The sequence below is a fragment of the Lutra lutra genome, chromosome 6, assembly GCF_902655055.1.
Source record: "Lutra lutra chromosome 6, mLutLut1.2, whole genome shotgun sequence".
NCBI lineage: Eukaryota > Metazoa > Chordata > Mammalia > Carnivora > Mustelidae > Lutra > Lutra lutra.
Genome location: NC_062283.1, coordinates 61,893,733 through 61,902,056, shown reverse-complemented (window position 1 = coordinate 61,902,056; position 8,324 = coordinate 61,893,733). Strand labels below are relative to the sequence as shown.

The window sequence follows — 8,324 nt, the reverse complement described above, 5'->3', positions numbered from 1 at the left end:
GAAAGCGATTTGTTGGCATGATGTGGGGAAAATGTCAGGGTTGGGGTGAATAAGATGGGAAAGGAGAAAGATATTCGATGGGGAGAGGGGCTGGGGGTGTCTGCCCAGAGTATCAGGCCTGCAGGAAAAGAAAACAAAGCATTCGGGATCTTGGAAGACAAGACCTCAGGTAACCCCAAGGCTCAGCAGTCAGCTCCCTAGGAATGTCGGTCGCTTAGCCGCACCTTTGACTCAGCACCTTTGTTCCTCAGCCCAGACTGACCTTGTGCAGGCCATCCCCGCTCTGGGCCTCAGTGTCTCCTTCTGTAAAAGGAGACTGGTACCCAGCCTTCTTAAAGGACCCCCCCCCCCATTTCCATGTTTTACATGATATCTTTGAGTGGCTTTTCTCCATCTAGCACTTCTCACTCTCCCTGTGAGTCAGTTTCTACATCTGTAAAATGGGGATGAAAAATAATACTCACCTCCCACGCTTGTTGTGAGGATTAAATGGGTTAATACATGTAAAGCATCTAGTGCCTAGCACACAAAAAACTCTTACTAAATGTTATTTATCATTGGGACTCCTGGGTGGCTTAGTCAGTTAAACATCTGCCTTCGGCTCAGGTCATGATGCCAGGGTCCTGGGATTGAGTCCCGAATCAGATTCCTTGCTCAGTGGGGAGTCTGCTTCTCCCTCTGCCTACCTCTCCCTCTCTCTCTGACAAGTAAAAATAAAAATCTTTTAAAAAATTAAATAAATGTTATCATTATTATTATTAATAATTAGGAGAGCAATTGTCCTTGGCCCGTAGTGCATTTCTTTTTTAATGAAGACCTGGGGAGAGGTCTCCATGGGGCATTTTAAAGGCAACCTGGCTCCAGGGAGGCATATGTCCTAATCCAGGGGCCACCCATGTCCAGGCTGGAGAGCCCAGAGGTCAGTGAGAGCCAGGAGTGGAAGCCCCTGGAACCTCATGCCAGGTGGCGCAGGGTCTCTGGGTCTTGGGGCCCAAGAGAGAGAGTCAGCACCCTCCTCCCCCAGCCCCATCCCCACCCCGGCTGGAGACACCCAGCTGTGAGGCCGACTGGAGATAGGGGAACACCGAGAGGCATCCCATGGAGGGCTTTCAAGAGTCTGCCCTGCTCAGGGTCAATATTTGTTCAGCTCTTGGGCTGGTGAGCTCCATCATTGCCTCTGGTCTCACATTCCAATCATCGCACCCCTATCTCAGGAACGCGCTCCCATCGACTTGGGGGACCACACCCGACATCGGCAGTGGTCTGCCCTGGTCTGTCGCCGCCCCCACCCCCATTCCCAGGCAGGTGCGTGGAGGATGCAAGCCAGGTGCTGGCGCTGGGCCATGCGCCGTCTGCTTCCGCATCACGAAGTTCTGGCTTCCTTGCCAATTGCATCAGGGAGGGAGAGGGACAGGACCTTGCCTGCTCGCCGCTGAGATTCCTACTTAAATTAGATCATTACTTTGACAGACATTAACTAAGCACTTACTGCGTTCCTGAGAAGATATCCCCTTCCACCCTCAAAAGAAGAAAAGACTTCTTGTAGGCTCTTGAGAAGCTTGTAATCAGATTCTTCTCAACCATCAGTAACGTTTAGGACCTCATTTCAAGGAAAAATATTCTCATGGGACCCCAGTATTAACTCAAATCAAGTTTGCTTAGATATATGCAGACATACAACTAGACATAAAATACCTTTCACTTTCAGCTTATGCACAACTCAAAAGGAAAATCAATTTGCTGTTTAAGTACAAAGAAAACAGTACAAGCAATTGATTTCAAAGGGAGGACACATACACTTTAGTGCTGAAACCAAATCATCACTTGCAATGTGAACAAGCTAGGGACCTCCAGAATACAGGCTTTTGTTCCTTTGAAGGGGGACCTGGGAGTGGCTGGCGACTACTGAACCCAATACCTCATTTACATATTAAGCACCACCTCTGCTCTTTCCTCATTGGCCAAGGACAATTGGTATTAATGAGGTCAGGGGAGGAGCAAGGAGGCTAGCTTGTAAGTGCAAAGGCCCTGAGGGATAAGAAGCAGGTCTGAGAACAGGATTATTCTTACATTCTTTGTTTTTTTTTCTTTTTTCTTTTTTTTTTTTTTCCACGTCAGATGGGTAATGTGCCGAGGTCATAACAAGGTTTAAGGGAGGCACATGTCACACAGGAGAGTGAACACCCAATCATCATGCTTATGAACTACAAAAGGATCTATTCTTATATTCTTATTCCAAGGTGGAGAGGTGGGCAGGGCAATTTCTTTCTAAGTCCTTTCCAAGTCCCTTCCAAGTCCCTTGAGTTTTTGCCTTGTCTCTGTGAGGGAAGGCATGAATTTTAAAATTTCTATTCTTATTTTGTCCCCTTTCTCCAAAAAAGGTAGCATACTTTACACATGGTTCTGTATCTTACTTCTTCAGTTTACTCCATCTCAGAGGGCTCTTGATAGTGGTATGTAAAGAATGCCTTGAGCTTTTTTTTTTTTTTACAGCTGCATAATATTCCATTGTATGGCTGATCTGTCATTTATTCAACCAGTCCTTTGTTGAGTTAGGTCATTTCCTTCTTTAGTTTTTACAAACAATGCTGCAGTGAATAATCTCGTACATGCGTCATTTTGCACGTACGAGGTATATCTGTAGCATCAATTCTCAGACCTGGAATTGTTGGTCAATGGTTATATGTGTTTGTAATCTTGATACATATTGCTTAATTGTTCTCTGCAGAGGTTGTAACAATTGAACTCCTACCAGCAATGGATGAGTGTGATTATTTCCCTACAGCCTGGCCAACAAAGTGTGCTACCGGAAAATTTTTTTTTTATTTTTTGCCAATCTGATAGGTGAAAAATTGTATCTTACTATAGTTCTAACTTGGACATGCTTTTATTCACAAGATGCATGCCTGGGAGGTGAAGGATGCGGTGTTCTGTTGGGGAGTGAAGGATTTCCCAGAGCCAAGCTGTCAAGGCAGGGTGCAAGCACCTGACTCTATTTGCTTTGATCTGTGGACATCTGGCCCAGGGAGAGACTCTAACTGCAGCAGGACTCACCCAAGTCATCTCCGGATCTGAAGGCACCTGAAAAAGCCACATCAGCTTATCTTTGCCTAAGGATGGGTTGGGTGGGGCCTTGGGTGTATCAGCTTAGAGCCTTCTCCCAGATCCCGGCCAGGTTGCTGGGACCTCACACCAGTAGGGAATTTGCCCTGAGGTTTAACCTCTTCCACCAAAGACCATGATATTTTTCTAGGTTGTTCCTCTGTGGTATAGGAGAACCATAGGACGAGAGGCTCTAGTGAATGACTAGATGCCAAGCCCCTATTGCTTGCTAGACTATATTGCTAGACTCACCATATTCGTGGTGTCCCTCAGGACCAGAGACCCTGTAGAAGGAGAAAACAAGGTTAACTTCATGATTTGTTCTATGTGAACCTACTCTTGCTCTAGGGGATCAGCACTCTTTCTGGAGATTCATTCCTCAAGGAGGGGTCAGAGACAACTTCACCCGAAATATGTGGGCCTGACATGGCTGAGGCGTGGGAGGCTCAGAGAAGGGCTGCTGTAGGATCTTCTCCCCCTGGAACGTGCTTGAGTGTTCAGATGCTGGGCCTCTTTCCGTCTGAATGCCACAGTGTTTGCAACAGCACCTGGGCCCCGGCCTGGGACCCCGGAGCCGCTGAGTGTGATCTGTGGGTCAGCACCCCAGACTCTCTGGACTGAAGAATCTTGGATACAAAGCAGCTCAAACTTAGAATATGAAACACCGGAGCTGAAATGACTCTGGCAGTACCCAGTCCCTTTATGGTACAGCTGGGGAAACTAAGTCACATGTAAAGTAAGGGACTCAGCCAAAGTCTACCAACCAGCAGATGGAAGAGGCAGGCAGGGTGCAAGTATCTGGACCCCTAGTCCAGACCTCTCTGAGCTCAGCTCTAAGGGGTAGGGACTTTCTGACTGAGTGTGGGTGGCCAGGAATGGTGGATGCCACTGCTTGGATGGCTGCCAGCTAAGGCAGGACCCCCAGAAGCTAGAGTGGATGAGGGCATTTACAGGGTCCACTGTCAGCATGCCCAGATTTGTTTCCCCCGTCTGCTTTTAATTGTACCTAATGATCCGCAGAGGAGCCCAGAGAATCCCTGGCTCCTTCCTTCTGCAGACATGGGGAGAGGGGCAGGTGGAGGCAGCCGCCTTCCCAGAAGTCAGCCTAATCCCTTTGCCTGTCTTGGGAAAGCTCTTAATGAGGATTGTTCCAAAGGGCGGGGGCATGGAGGGGGCTTGCTTCTCTGCCAGCGCATGGAATTTCTGAGAAGCCCCTCCCCCAAGATGCCAAGACCCAGGTTTAGCTGCCAAGGCTCTGAATTCAAGGAAAGAAGAAACTGAACGAGGCATGGAAAAGGGAAAAGCTCCTGTGGCAGGGATAAGATGTGTCATTTAGTGCTTCCTCATTGCCCTCTTGATTGGTGGCCTGATTGCCAGCCTCCTTGGCTCCTGTCCTTCCTTCTCCTGGGAATTCCATCTCCACTGCTGTCTGCCTGTTCCACCCCCCCACCCCCACCCCCACCCCGCCAGCCCCAATGGCTCAGTTCCATCTACCTTCTCAGGAACTTTCTGCTACTGCTCCAGCCCAGTGAGCTTTCCGCTCTTTGAACCCTCCATGGCTGGGACGCAGAATTTGCTCAATAGACCTTCCCTGATTAGAATGTGTCAAGCACCTAACTCTAGGTCGGTGTCTTGGGCTGGTTCCCCCATCAAGATGAGGAATTGAGCACCAGTAGCTGATTTGGGAGGTGATCCTGTGAACTGGTGGTCAGGGAGTGAGGAAGTGAGGCAGGGAAAGGAAGCTTGGGCAGATGCCTGCTGTGGGCACCTGGGGCGGGGCTCACTGGGGACCCCTTGGAGACTGGATAGAATAGTCACCTCCAAGTGACCACCCAAGGGGAAGTGAGCTCGGGTATCATCCCCCTCCATCCTGTGGTCATTGGTTGAGAGATCCTGGGGTTTGGTGTCAAGTCCCTTCCTGGGCTGCTCTGCACATGAAGCCAGGAGGGCTCAAAACATCAGAATGGGGAGTACTGTGGGGATAGGAGCAGGTTTGTTTGTCTGTCCATGTCTATGTGCGCTGGCCGCTGAAGAGACAAAGAAGAGCCGAGCCGCCCCTGCCCTGTAGGACTTCACAGTCTAGCGAGGGAACAGAGGTTAAACACATCATTCCAGCATAGCCCGGGCAAATACCAGAATGGAGGTATCCATCCTGGGCCGTGGGAACATAGAGGTGGGACACTTGACCAGCCCGAGACCTAGTGAAGATATCCCAGAGAAGAGAAGCGAGCAGAACCGGAGTTTGGAGGGATGACTCGCTTTCGGGGGCGGGGAGAGCGGCAGGGCAACGGTCCACACAGTGGGAAGAACACAGCACAGTCACGATGGGGGCTGGGGAGCACTGTGAGCCCATTGTCAGCTGACATCGCCAGTGCTGCCACCATCTCTCCCCCAGCATGAGGGTCAGCTCAAGTTCAAACCAATTTTGAGATAGCAACTAATCTTAACCTTAACCTGGAAGGACTGGCTGATGTTGAATTCGCAAACACAGAAACATTTGCTCATTTAAGGAGCTCAGTTAGCAATGTGTCACCCACACTCTTGAAGTACTTCAGCGGTCTTGAAACACGGTGTGCAAGGCTGGCCCATCAATATTTGGGAAGGCACTGGAAGCTTCTATTTATTTTTTCTTTCACCCTTTAAAAATGTCTATTTGGGGCATATTTTTCAATAATGTACATAATTATTAGTATGGCAGTATATGTAAATTAAAACAAACAAATATACATATGCTGGGGCACATATCACAGAATCACAGAATTTTTATTAATGGAAACACATGATCAAAAGAATCAGGAGCCTGTTGAAGTGGAGGACGGCTGGGCCCTGCTTGGGATGGGCCACAGGAAGTTTCTAAGAACCTGCTTTTCTCTATCCATCAGCAAGACGTTTGGGCTGGGCTCCCCAGTGGCATTCCCCAGTCCTTTGTCAATAACCCAGTGCCCATTGACCCATCAGGGACTTGCACCCTCTTTGGTAGCAGGAGCCTGTTTGGGGCTGTTTCCATGGTAACGAGGCTGACGCCACCATTTACTGTCTCTGTTCCTGGGCCCCCTTCCCTCAGGCCTGAGGTTCCCAGGCCCAGCGTAGGCCCCTGTGCCCTCCTGCTTTCTGGCTGACTCACAGCCTCCCCAGCCCCACTCCAGCCCCTGCACCCTATCCTGGCCTGGCCCCTTGTTTCCTGATTGATGGCTACAGTCACTAATTACCTTAGTCATCTTTCCATCCATGCTTGTTGAGCTAATGGGGAAGGCAAACAGAAATCTCAGCACATGTGGAAAATTCCTGCTGACATGGCTAGAGGCCGTGCCCAGATTTGGGGGGATTAGACCTTCCCCTTTGAGGCTGCAGGGATGGATCCCCAATGCAGAGCGGTCTCCATGGTTTCATGAGGAGGTGGTAGGCTGGCAACTCTCCTGGCCAGCGCCTTGTTCCCCAGCTGGATGTTTGTCTTATCAAACACGAAGCAAAGTTGGCTCCGTGTGGGGGGTTGGAGGGCAGGACTCAGGCCTGGGGCTGTCTCCAGGTGGGACTCTCAGCTCTGGGCCCCTTAGGATGCCCAGTTGGCCCAGTCGGCAGCGGCAGCAGCACTGGGAGGGCGGGGCCTCGGCTGCAGGTCTCTCACACCTGAGGCCTGTTAATAATTACCCCTGGGGAGGGCAAGGCCCAGAAGACATCACTAATGAGCCTGCTAAGTGACAGCTGGACCCTGCGTCCTCACCTGCTCTGGAAAACAAGATCTGGCCAAGGAATTATTTAACCCTCTTTGGGCTGGCAGCTCCCTGAGGACAAGGACTATATCTCCCCCTCAGATGGGGCTCCCTGAGTCCTTGGAGACTTCTCCATTGTCAGTACCAGAGTTCTGTTCCTGTTGTTGATGCCGGAATTTCTGCCTTGAGCAGGTCCCTCCTTGCCTATGGGAAGCTGCTCTGTCTAGTACTGGTTATAAGGAGAGTTGTTCAAAAGAATAGATGGTGGGCGTGTTCTAGATCTGCTCTGTTGGATACAGGAGCCACTAGCCACATGTGGCCACCGAGCCCTTCAACTATGCCTCTGAATGAAAAGCTAATTTTAATTCATTTAAAAGTAACTGGCCACATGTGGCTAGTGGCTACCATACTTCCCAGTACAGGTCTGTGAAGTTTCCCAGCGGGGACCTGAATGGGTGGCAAGCAAATTCGTGCCACCCAACCCTCTGCCATGCCGTCAGTGAGCGAGAGCCCCTTCCATTGCCCTGGAAGGTCTGAAGGGGTCCAAGGTCATTTTCTTTGGAGGACGCTCCAAGGAGCCTGGCGGGTTTCCTCTCCCACCCCCAAGCCCCCCAGACAGCTGAGGGGCCCAGAGGAGCAGGGAGCTGGCTAGAAAGCACCTGTTCTTAATGAGGGTCCCCAGGAGTCGGGCAGCCCTCCCTCCACAGGGCACGGGGCTGTCGCCGCCTGAATGAGGGAGATTTATGGAAAATCCCCTCACACAACAGGCGGATTTTCTAAGCCTCATTGGCTGCTCTGGTTTGAGCCTTCATTAAGGAGAACAGGGGACAATGGAAGAGGTGGGGGTGAGGCCCTGGGTGCATTCAGCTCTCCATCATTCGGCACTGGGAACTCCATCAACGCCTGCTCCCCCCCCCTTCCTTGCTCGAAGAGAGGTCACACGCTCTCTCTTTTTAATAGTAATAATAAAAGGGCCATATCCAGCAAAGTCAGACTCGGCCTTCGAGGAACATCTTTCCTGCATTTTAAAGATTTCCAGAGGAGACAACCTGTGGTTTCACCCTACAGTTCCCTGAGCCTTGCACAGTCTGGAAGTGCCCTCCTTCAGCTAACCTACTTGTGTCCTGCTTCAGGTCCGACTCAGGAGGACTGCTCTTCCCCTTTAAAGTTATGGCAACATTTTAAAGTGTCAAGAGCAAGTGTGTGATTTCCTGGCAAAAAATCTTTGTTGGAAGGAGAAGTCACTATCTACTGGAGCTGAGGGGCCCTGGAGATTTGTGGGGGCCCCCCACCCCCTCCCCCCGCTGTGCACTGAGAGAGGCCAAGCTCCCCCACCAAATGTGTAGTGACAGAGTTTGAGCCAGAACATGTGCTCCAAGCTGGTGTCTGCCTACATACTGACTGCAATCAATACCCGGGGATCCTTCCTGAGGAGAGAGCAATTTTTAAGCCAAAGGAATGAGTTTCTAATAGTGAAATATGAGGTCTTATTCCACAGATGCTTTTTTTTTT

General features: G+C 50.3%; 1 non-coding gene across 1 annotated transcript; it reads right to left on the bottom strand.

The window, feature by feature from the left end:
* Positions 1–2,112: 2,112 nt before the first annotated feature.
* On the bottom strand, positions 2,113–2,216 carry LOC125103453 (small nucleolar RNA U13). The gene has a single exon (XR_007128438.1). It is a non-coding gene; the product is annotated as a small nucleolar RNA U13 (small nucleolar RNA).
* Between the last annotated feature and the right edge of the window lie 6,108 nt (positions 2,217–8,324).